An 11,407-nucleotide genomic window follows, 5' to 3' on the forward strand; every position below is an offset into this window, starting at 1 on the left:
GTGATCTACTTGATAAGTGCTCTCAGCCACAAGATACTAGCCTTGGTCCTACTGGCCCCAAGCTGCCTGTCACCAGCTTTAGGATTCATATTATTGGGTGCCTCCCTGTATCACCTAGCATGACAAAAGATTTTCACCCAGCCTCTGGTATGGAAAATAAAAACACAAGTCACTTTTTTTCCAAAGTCCTTTTGCAATACTTTATTTCTATCAGAGATATAAAAAAATTCCTAAAGTAGGTAGAGAGAAAAGAGAGACATAGATAGTGAACCTAACCTGGTTTACACAGCCCCCGATATATTGACGTGCAATCTGCTTTGCGAATACTGGGTTGGCAGTACATGAGGGACGGAGAAGCACACCAATCTGCAGGGATCATAGAAAACTCTAGTCACGAGAACCTGCTCCCCCACAAGATGCCCTGCTCCTGCACTCTCTCCAGGTTACATCAGCATCCGCCTCCTCCTCCTCCTTATAATCCCTGAAGCACCTTGGGGCTCTCCTCTTGCAGCTACAGGAGACATGGCTCTCCTTTGCAAGAGACTGCAGAGTTTTTTTGGGTGGGCTACTCTCAGTGCTGCTTCCAGTACATTGGCATTCATGAAACTCTGCTACAAAATCCTATCTGAACCTTTGATTCCCCCCTCAAAATGAAACTTCTGATTGAATTCCTTAAAACATTGTACCATGTCATTACTAGTGCATTTTATCACCTCCAAATTGGCTTCCTCACTATGCTTTAACACATTGAACACATTGAACACATCTTTCAATTCGGATGTCATTTCTGCACTGGACATAGCCATGCTTTCAGACGCATCTGTCAGCAGATGAAGAATACTTTCCTTAGCTTCTCGTTGATTTTTCAATGATTACATTGACGTTGAGCATTAGCAGCTGCTTTTGAAGATGAAGATGAAGCAGTGCCTGTCCACAGACAAAAAGAAAGCTATCATCAGTTCTTGAACATTTGTAAAGAACAGCGAGTCATCCTTATATTATTTTAACAGGATTGCCACTTCAAGAATTACCACTGACAACCTACTATCACTCAACCATCTTCTTAAGGCTGTACCCCAAAAATATTTGTCCCAGCACCGCAGCATGCATCCCGCTTCCCAGGGTGCACATTGAAGCAAGATCCGTGCCCCCCCCAGCTGTGCATCTGCCCCACACCAAAAATTGGCTACTTCTGCAGGTGGCTGCAGCAGCCAGCCCCTGCTGCAGTGGCCCCACTGGGGGTGAAAGCCTGGAGCTCTGTTCCCCCTGGAAGTGGCTACAGCCCTGCAAGCATGTGTGGAGTGCCTGGGTTCAGTGCCCGCCACAGGGAGCGGCACTGTGTTCTCCCTCTGCCTCCCCCAGCCTAAATTTGTGAGTGTAAATCTGTAAAACCAAAAATCCAGAACACTACTAATACCAGTACTGTTACTTACTAGTCACCCTTCGCGAGGATAGTGGAGTCTCCATCTCAGGACTCTGCTGTTGCCTCCCTGACATGGTACTCCCTCTGGAACCTGGTGAGTCCTGCGACACAAGGACGGTTGAGTTGAAGTCCTCTTCCTCATCATGAACAGGAGAGTTATTTCTTTCAAGCATCTGTTGAGCCTCCTGGGTGCCTGGTACCAAAATGCATGGGTTCAGTAGAGTAGAGGGGGTGCTTATTTCTGTATGCATGCTGAAGAGGTCCCTTGAGCAGTCCCAGGTGAGGTCTTTGGTCTGTGGCTGATTCTGTTCTTGAGAAGGAGGCTGATTGTGTGGAACTTGCAAAGTAGCTGTGGCTTGACAAGTACTTTGGAGCCGGGGAGTTTCTGGTTCCTCGTGATGCATACCTCTGTCCCAAACTCAGTCACATAAGCCTCTGAAGCATCTCTTTTAAGGATGATAGACAGCTTGTTATAAAATGGAATCATTCTACGTGAAGCACCGGACTGAGAATGATGGTCCTTTATGCGATGGAAAGCATACTTTAAGGCCTTCGTCTTACTGTGACACTGTTCCCAGTTGCGTTTGATGCCAAGTTGCTCTAATTATTCAGAAATAGAGATGTAAACAGGTTTATTTCTGTGGCTTCCCAGTTGTGTCATGATGCTTTTTTCACTCCAGGTGTCAATTGGTGCCTCAACTTCTGCATAAATACAGTATGGTCTCTGTCCTTGCAAAGGAACCATCATGTCTTCCAAAATTTGACTTTTTTTGCTCCCCTCCATGTCCAACAAAATGTAAAGCAAAGCAGATGATACACACTACAGCCTGCACCTGCTGCTGGGACCTGTTCTGGGACATGTGAACCTTTTAGCAAGAGAGGCGTAAAAGAAGTGTAATTTGTCCAATCTCCAGACATTTGAGGCATTTCTTTATTTTTGATAGTCTAGCCCATGGCATTCAGAAGCGTACTCACACTACTATTGTGCTGGACATTCTTGAAAATGTTGGGTGATCACTTCAGGCCAGACACCTTGAAACTTCAAATGGCTTAATGACATGAATTTCCAATTTTTATTCTTAAACCAAATACTTGAAGTTAAATATTCAACATTAGAAAGTGCTCTTGCAACTAATAGTCCTAAATGTATTTCTTATTTATTCAGTTAAATGCTGTAACAATGCTATCCTTTTTAACCGAACCACCTGAGAATTTTGGATCTAAAACGTTTGCAGCAAGCGTTTTGTTAGCAACAGAATTCTTCCCATCCACAAGTATGGTCCATTACTTTTTCTACCTTCTTGGTTTTTTTTTTTTCACTTACAAGTACAGATTTGCTTTGATTCTCAAACAGATGACTTTACCTTGACCCTAAATTGAGGAAATAGCAAGCAAGAACTCTTCTACCAGTGTCTCAATGAAAAATGGTGCATTCCAATGAACAAAAATGGGAGAATGTCAGCGATGTGTGGGGTGCCTTCAAAGCAAGTGTCATCAATGTCTGTGAAGAGACACTTGGATTCTCTACCAGGAACCATCAAAACTGGGAGATCCAAGAGTTGGTCAATCACAAGCTCAAGGCCTTTTTGGCAGTCCCACCATTTTTTGCTGAGGAGGAAAGAGGTAGAAAAATGAACGGGTCAACACAGACATCTACGTAGGTGTACAATCACCCTAAACACACCCAAAAAGCTGTAATTTACAGCCAGGCCCTACAATACCACTGAATTTGCTCTAAGAATACCCATGATTGTAACCTCACAAATCTCAAGAGGGCTTTCACTCAACAAGGATGCTTCTCCAGATATGGACTCTTGAAAGAGCCATCTGGATACCATGTGAAGAACTGCTGCAGTACAATAAGAAAATCCCCATGAATTTCACACTATTATCTATGATATAACATCCTTCCCTGGAACCCATATGGCAAATCCTCAAACAATTGCAACCCATACTAGAAGAAGACCCAATTTTTAAAGAGATCTTTCCAGAACCACCCATCCTAGCCATTAAACAAGCACCAAACCTCACCAACCTCATCACCAGAAGCAAACTTCCTATGACCCAGCAAATGGTTCTAGACCATTCCAGGAAAAGACATGTATAACCTACCAACACATCTCCATCACTCTCATAAAAACTACATCCCACAACAGAACCATCACCATTCCTGGATTTTGCACCTGTAGAAATGTAATATATCTCATCCAATGCACTAAATGCCCTGACGGAAAATATGTAGGAGAAACCAAACAACAACTGTGCTCCAGAATGAATACACACCAAAAATCTATCAAAGACAAAAATATCCAATTACCTCTGGGTGCACACTTCTAACAAGACAATCACTTCCTCTTGCATCTCTCAGTTCTAATCCTCAAAAGGCATTTATAAAACACCTTTCATAGATGAGCCTATTAACTTCACTTCATAAATCTACTGGATGCAAAAAATCATGGACTTTCATTTATGACATTACAACCTGCCCGACATCTAACACACCAGGTAACCTGCCTCAAGCTGACCACTGGCATTCCTTTCACAATTTTTCTTCCCTTCCCATCCCTACCCTTTGTCTCTTAAACTTCCTCTCATATGCATCTTCACAGGCTTCTTGTTTAGTTTAGCTTCTTTTCTACCTTGGCAAATTCATAACAGCAATGCCTAAAGAAGGGTGTTTGTGCCCAAAAGCTTGCGAACAGTGTTTTTGCCAACAATTTAGTTGGTCTAATAAAAGATATCACATCTACTCAAAGAACTTCCCTTCTCCATTCTCTTACACATTCTCTTGTCATGTGGAAGCTGTGGTTTTGAGTCCTCTCAGAATGGAGAGGGCCTAGCATCCAGGTCTTACTTCTTGGGCAGCTGCTTTAACAATTAATCTAGTTCATAGTGTGTAGCAGGTTCACTATTACTCCTTTTTAAAAGAAAAGTATGAGACAGTCACCTGTAAATGAAAGGATGACTTGGGCACCGCATTGTAGTTCTGAGGGTTTGGGGTTGTGAATGCCAGGCTGTGTGGTTGAGTTGCATGCTTAAGTCAGGGACACATGCCTCTCTCAAAGTGTTTCCAATTGGCTGGCATAACCCTCTCCCTTCTCTTTATTTAAAGGATAAGGAACTTAGGCTATGTTCATATGACAAACTTAGAATCCCTAGTGGTGTGCTTGAGGGCACTACTGCACTGCTGTGGGTAGCCCATCTCCTATACTGTGTGAATGGGCTAAATAGCACCTTGCACAGGCCATGTAGAGATAGTCTGCCCAGAGCAGAATGCTTGAGGGTGCCACTCCCAGAGAAGGTCAGTTTATCGGATAGGTGTAGCTGTAGGTCCATAATAGCTGTAGGTTTCTGAATTCCACTTCTGGACCCTGGTACCTATATCTTAGGCATGGAGATGCTGACCATGCTTAAGCCCCCTAGTAGCTGAGCTCCTCCCTCCACATCTCTTCTATCCTTATACTCTCTAGGTAGAGTTACTCTAATTCTCTAACGTGTGGTAAGTAGTCACAATGCTTACAAATTTAAAAACTGCTGTGGTGAGAACATTTCAGAGAAACGTGTAAAAACTGGCAGGGAATGAGCCAGTTCAAAAAAAAAATTGCTGCTGTTCGCCAAATAAAAGATGACATTCCCATTTGCTTCTGTAGGGCAAATTCTCTGGCACCTCACAATGCCAAGAGGCAGATTAAATAAAGCCTTAGCTACTGCAGCATTAAGAAAATATCTGCCTGCCCTCATTCTCAGGAAAAAATTCTACCCTCCCCCCCCCAAAAGGCACAGAAAAGCCCTGTTGAGATTTTTTTTAAATGTTTTAAACAATGTACAAAATCATAACCTTCCAGGAGTGACTGAGGGTCTCCTCTGTGGAGCAGTGGTGTAATATTATTTTTTAATTTAGAAATCCATGAAGACTGAACATGCAGATTGCAGCTTTCTTGTTCCAAGGCTTGATCAAGCTGAAAATAACCGGAGCAGCTGTTGCCCTGCACAAAATCTACAGGCCTCCCATGCTCTGCACCAGTGGATGTTCACTGCTGAAATCTACTTTTTTCCCTCGTCTGGATAGCGTTATTGTATAGACTCCTTTCCATAATCCAAAGCTGAGTTGCCTTTAGCATAAATCTTGTATAAGCAATTACAGACCTGGGGAAGGGTGGTCAAAATGTTAGTGCTTTGTACTCCCTGTGCATAGATGTATGCAAGACTAGGTATGGAAAATTTGATCTCCCAATTCTGCTCTGGTCCAAATGGAAAGATATGGCAACAAAATTGTTGTGGGGAAAGGTCAGTTGTGCTGCTCACAGAATACTTCTCCCATAGCACGCCACAGGATGTTGTCGGGGAACAGGGCCCCAAGGTCACGGTGGGCCGAGCGGTTCGGCTCGAACAGGCAGGATTAGCGGCGAGGAGTATGAGCGGTACGCGGACTCGTGTGGTTTCAAAGGATGGATTTTTATTTACTTCTGCTTCTGGAGCGTAGGCAGAGAAGCTTGCTTCGGTTACAGTTAGATAACAAATGACAAAGGGGTCTGTTGGCCCACGGGGTTCTCGAGCTAAGCCCTTGCTTTCTAGATGGAGCTAGGTGTAGCTGCCCAACTCGATAGTGCCAGGGCTGGTCACAGCTCATTAATCGGGAGACAAACAACGAACTGTAAAGTGAAGAACGGTGTGATGCCAGTCCAAAGTGGATGAAACGGGTGGTTGTTAAGATGCTGAAGTCGATGTGGAGGTCAGAGTTGCGATGTCAAAGCCAGTGGTCGAGATGCGGGATCATGGTCGAAGTCGAAGCCGGAAATTAATTCGTTCAATAGGGAATAATCAGATCAAGATGAATCGAATAAATCGCAAAATCGTAGCTGTGAGGAGACCAGTGGGCCCAAAGCCCTCCTGAGGGGCAGTCCCTGCAGCCGCAGCCTCTGCTTTCAGGTTCGGGTCGATCTCTCCCTGTGACACAGTCTCTGCAAAGGCAGTATCTGTTCGCAGGTCAAGCATGGTCTCCCTCCTGAGGAGCAGTCCCTGCATTAGCAGCCTCTGCTCTCAGGGTTCGGACAGGAGACCAGTGGGCTTAAAGCCCTCCTGAGGAGCAGTCCCTGTCAGGCCAGCCTCTGCTCTCAGGACGAATCTTCCCGGTCAGCACCGCTGTCAGAACCAAAAACTCTCTCTCACTCTCTTTTGCTAAAACCAAAACCCCCCCCTTGGGAGGGGCCCCCAAGTCTTTTATGACAACCAGGTAGCCAATCAGGTTGTCTTCTCTAAAGAAATTTCTAGTCCGATTACGTCAGTAGACTGAGCATGTGTCTGGTCAGATTACTTCATCTGCTGAGCAGAACTGAGCATGTGTGCTGCCACAAAACTAGGTCAGTTGTGACTGACAAGCCAAGGGTCGCACAGGGGGCACATGCTGGGCACTCTGTGGAATTTTCCATAGACCTTGTCTGCTTGTCTGCGCATGATCAAACTTAACTCTTGTGTTACCAGCATACATCCAAAATTTGGTCCGGACAGATGTCATGGGGCATGCTAATCAGTGGGCGAGGCAAGGATTTCTTTGGGTGATCTCTTTTATTATATCAACTTTGTAGGTAAAATAGAGTTAGACAAGCTTTTGAATGCAAGACAATTCTTCAGGTGACCTGGTTTCCAGGAATGAACCCAGTAAATTCTCTACTGTGAAAGAGACAGGAGGAACGACTGTTTTTTTTTTTTTTACCAAGCTGCACTTTATACCTATCATGTCCTGTGTTGCGTAAGAGTCTTAGCCAGCCTCCATAGCCTTCAGGTGACCTGAAGAAGAATGTCTTGCATTCAAAGGTTGTCTGACTATCCAAGCTATGCAGTTGGTCCAATAAAAGAGATCACCCCAACAATCCTTGCCTCACTGTAACGCTACCAATCAATGAGCTGACTCTGTGCAGGGTAAAGCTCACCTCTGTTGTCCACACTGCATCTTAAATGGCATGAAAGTTGCAGAGTGCTCCATGTATTTTTCATGACCTTTTGATCTGCCCTTGGTGAACTGCCCTGTCAGCTAGTATGGAGACTCACTGGAACTGTCTAATGCCTTGCATTACATGCTAGGTCTAAAGTGCAGCTTGGTAAAAATCAGTTCTTCCTCCTGGTACTTTCACAGTAGAGCAGTTACTGGTTTTAGCCCCTGCAGATCAGAGTCCATTGTGAGAGAAATTGGCTGGCTAGCAGAAAAGACTAAGAAATGCTACCACCACCACCAGTCCAGTATCTGCCACTTAGTACATCTGTGCTGCAGAGACAGGGGTTTTGAGCTACTGGGGGGAGGTACCTGGAATGACCTCACCGCTGCATTACTTTGTGGCATGGGTGGGAATAGGTGGACTGGACATGCTCAGGGATGCTCTCCCTGGGCATGCCAGGACTGTGGTGCAGACAAGTCCTACAAGCCTAAAGTATGGATTTGTCCTTTTCCTCTTGTTTACAGGTTAGTGGTTAGTAGAAAAAAGGGGTCCCTGCTACCACCTCTCCTTTTTGGTCCCAAAGCCCTGTGGTTGAATAAACCATGCCTGACATCCTGTCTGCAGCTGGATGTGCTCTATCACTCAGTTCATCATTTCCTCCCACCGCACCTGCAATAACTGGTCTGCTCTTTGTCCTTCAGGTTGTCAATTATTGGCAAAACACAGTTTCCTTACTAATTACTGCCACAGCTCTCGCTCCATTTACAACTCTGTGGAGCCCATTTACCCTTTCTTATCCACATGCAGGGAGATACTCGCCTCTATCACAGACTTGATTTCTGCTTCCTATGGGCCTAAATCATCTTTACCAATTTCAGGCTCTCTGAATCCTACTTCTGAAACCTCCTTAGGTTTTAGTGCTTTCTGGGCCTTGGGTAAATCAAGGTGGGAAGCTATCTGACCTCCCAATACAGCAGTTATTTATAGCCATTAGCCTTTCATCTTCTAGTTTTTCTTTCTCTTTACTTTCTGCTATTTCAACATACAAATTATATACTTCGTTTCTGGTTGATGGGCTATTTCACATTTGCTTGGCAGCACAACTTAAGCAACATTGTACTATCATAAACACTAGGCATACTCCAATAAAAACAACAAACAATATCAACAAACTATGAATGATGGTAGAGCCTAAGGAACTGAAAATAGAGCTGAACTAAGAACTCAAATTCCAACTATCTGACTCATGCAATTTAGTTGCTTCCTTTCAAATATGTTTACTTAAATCCTGGATTTTTTCTGAATTATCTGGACTATAAGTACAACATTCTTTACCTATTAAAGCACAGACACCTCCTTTGCTGGCTAGTACATAATCTAACTCAAGTCGGTTTTGCAATGTCATTTGCCTTATTTCCTTCATTTCTGTATTTATTTTATCAAAATTAGCAGCAGTAGTATTAGCAATCTTTTCCAGAGATGCTGCAACTTTCTTTATCTTGGACATAGCTAAGCCTGTGCCATAGCTGGGGAACATTATACACCAAAACCCTTGATTTTCTGTAATTTTGTGAACATTGTGAATTCTTCCTTTAGGTAAGATCTAATAGTAAAGGTGAGATCTAATAGTAAAGGCAGGATGCGCTGCGGAGACATAGCACGTTCCTCTCCAACCAGAGGGAAGATTTTTATAGACCTTATCTCCACACACAAAATAGTCACCAGCTAATGCAATATATCCACCTGTATTACAGCGTGGGGACATCAACCGTTGTGAATAATAGGCTGAAAATTGACCTGCAGGGGAGTAGTTAGATATCCAGGAACCATTAAAGAACCAAGCACCATTTATCTTAAATTTTACCTCGCACTTACTGACTCCTGCTGCAACACAAGATCCATTACAGGTCCAACAGAACTTTCCAGGGGTGGCATATGCTAATCATACATAGTCAGACTGGTTGCAACTTACTTTCTGCCAAGTTTCATTTCCATGAAAATCTGAATAGTAAGGGGATAACATCTGAGTTGCATTCAAGGGTACCAGTATCATGGGTATTCCTCCGGTAGAATAGATAGGGACATGACTACATATCCAACAATGAGAGACATTTAAATCTATCCCAATTTGATTAACTAAAGACAAGAACATACTTTCATGAAATGATCTTCTTTGTCAGTGTGGAAGTGTAGTTTATTTTACAGAGTTTCTTATAACTGATGAGTCAAGTTCATATAAGATGGCCCAAAAGGAAATACTGAGAACTACCCAAATTGTGACTAACCAACTCCACCTCAGGAACTAGGTAGAGGTCTTTTTCCTGTCCCAAAGGGCATAGTGGTGTCATTGGGGCACATCCTCTTTGCTCTGTAGTGGCAAATCCTCTTTGCCAGTAGGCGCTTGGCTCACTACTGGTCTTGAGCTCTGCTGCTGGCAGGTGCTAGGCTCACTACCAGTCTGTCGAGGCCGATTACAAGATTGATATGAAGGAGACTCTGGGTCTAATGGGGCTGATGTTTTCTTACTGTGTGAAGCATGAATCCATGTCTGGAGTCCTTGACACTTTATTGCAGTGTTGGTGGTCAGGAGTACCTGGAATGGGCCTTCCAGAGGTTCCAGCAATGACTTTCGTTGATGGACTTTTATATGGACCCAATCTCCAGGCAGGATAGAATTGCATGGCTCATCTGGTTCTTTGAGGACAGCTGCCTGTATCTGTGAATGAAAAGCCTTAACACACTTCATTAGTGCCTTACAATAGTCCAGAATGGTATCATCAAGTGAATGTATGTCACAAAAGTGGGAGGCAACAGGTGGTGAGGTGGGGAGCCTCATGGGTCTTTACATTAGATTTTCATGTGGACTAAGCCCAGTCTTTCAGCTGGCAGTCGATCTTATACTTATAAGGGCTATGGGAAGTGCATCTGGCCATTTGAGGTGAGTCTCAGCACAAATTTTGGCGTTCCACTTGGCCCGAGGCCTGTGGATGGCATGGGCAATGAAAGTTCTGTTGGATCTGCAGGACTTTGCAGACTTTTTAAATTATCTGTCCAGTAAAATGAGTCCCTCTATCAGAGTTTAGGGATAAAGGAATACCAAACCTTGGAATAAAGTCTCTGAGCAACTTTTTGCTTACAATGATGGTGTCAGCTTTTGCACATGGGTAGGCTTCTACCCATCCAGAAAACATACATACAATAGCAAGAACATATTCATAAGAACAACATTTTTGCATTTGAATAAAATCTAAATGTAAATTTACAAATGTTCCCCAAGGTGGGGGATGTGCTGCCTTCTTTGTTTTTACAGGCTTTAAGGGAGGTAGATACCAAGAGTAAATTATCAACATATTGCACAAGGACAGAATTTTCTTTAAATATTATGTCATCTAGATCTTTTTTTCAGAATTTGAGAAAAAAGAGAAGGGGATTCAGCATAGCCCTGGGGCAATCGCATCCAGGTATACTGAAGTCCTCGATAAGTAAATGCAACGAGAAACTGGCTATCAGGGTGTATAGGAATAGAGAAAAATGCAGAACACAAGTCAACAACAGTAAAATAACAAGCATTAGGAGGAATGCAGGCTAAGACAGTAGCTGGATTTGGTGCAACAGGAAAAGTAGGTAAAACTGCAGAATTTACCACATGGAAGTCTTGTACAAAGCGGTAGGTATTCTTTACAGGTTTTTAACAGGAAGAACAGGAGTATTACAAGGGCTCTTAGTCAGGACTATGATACCTTGCTTTAAAGGGGCAGTTATAACAGGGCGTATCCCTTCTTCGGCTTCTGTATGTAAAAGGTATTGAGCAACTTTGGGTAAAGACTTAGCTGTAATCTAATTTTTACAGGCTGGGCAGTATGGATTTGTCCTACTTCATTAGCATGCTGGTACCAGAGAAATGGAGGGACAGCTTTTATGATTTCTTCTTGCAACACAAAAAGATCCGGGAACTCAGGCTCAGGAGGTGAGCTAGCTGAAGTGGCAAGTACAGCTATTTTGTTATCACAGGGGACATTTAAATAAACACCATTAGGAGAGCAATAGATAG

General features: G+C 43.5%; 1 long non-coding RNA gene across 1 annotated transcript in view; it reads right to left on the minus strand.

Annotated features, from left to right (window-relative positions):
• Window positions 1–289: 289 nt before the first annotated feature.
• LOC109311470 overlaps window positions 290–11,407 on the minus strand; it is a 23,496-nt gene continuing 12,378 nt past the window's right edge. The window contains exon 3 of the long non-coding RNA XR_002101517.1: window positions 290–531. This is a non-coding gene — a long non-coding RNA (uncharacterized LOC109311470). The remainder of the gene's footprint in view (window positions 532–11,407) is intronic.

This window comes from Crocodylus porosus, unplaced genomic scaffold (assembly GCF_001723895.1).
Source record: "Crocodylus porosus isolate Cpor-Errol unplaced genomic scaffold, CroPor_comp1, whole genome shotgun sequence".
NCBI lineage: Eukaryota > Metazoa > Chordata > Crocodylia > Crocodylidae > Crocodylus > Crocodylus porosus.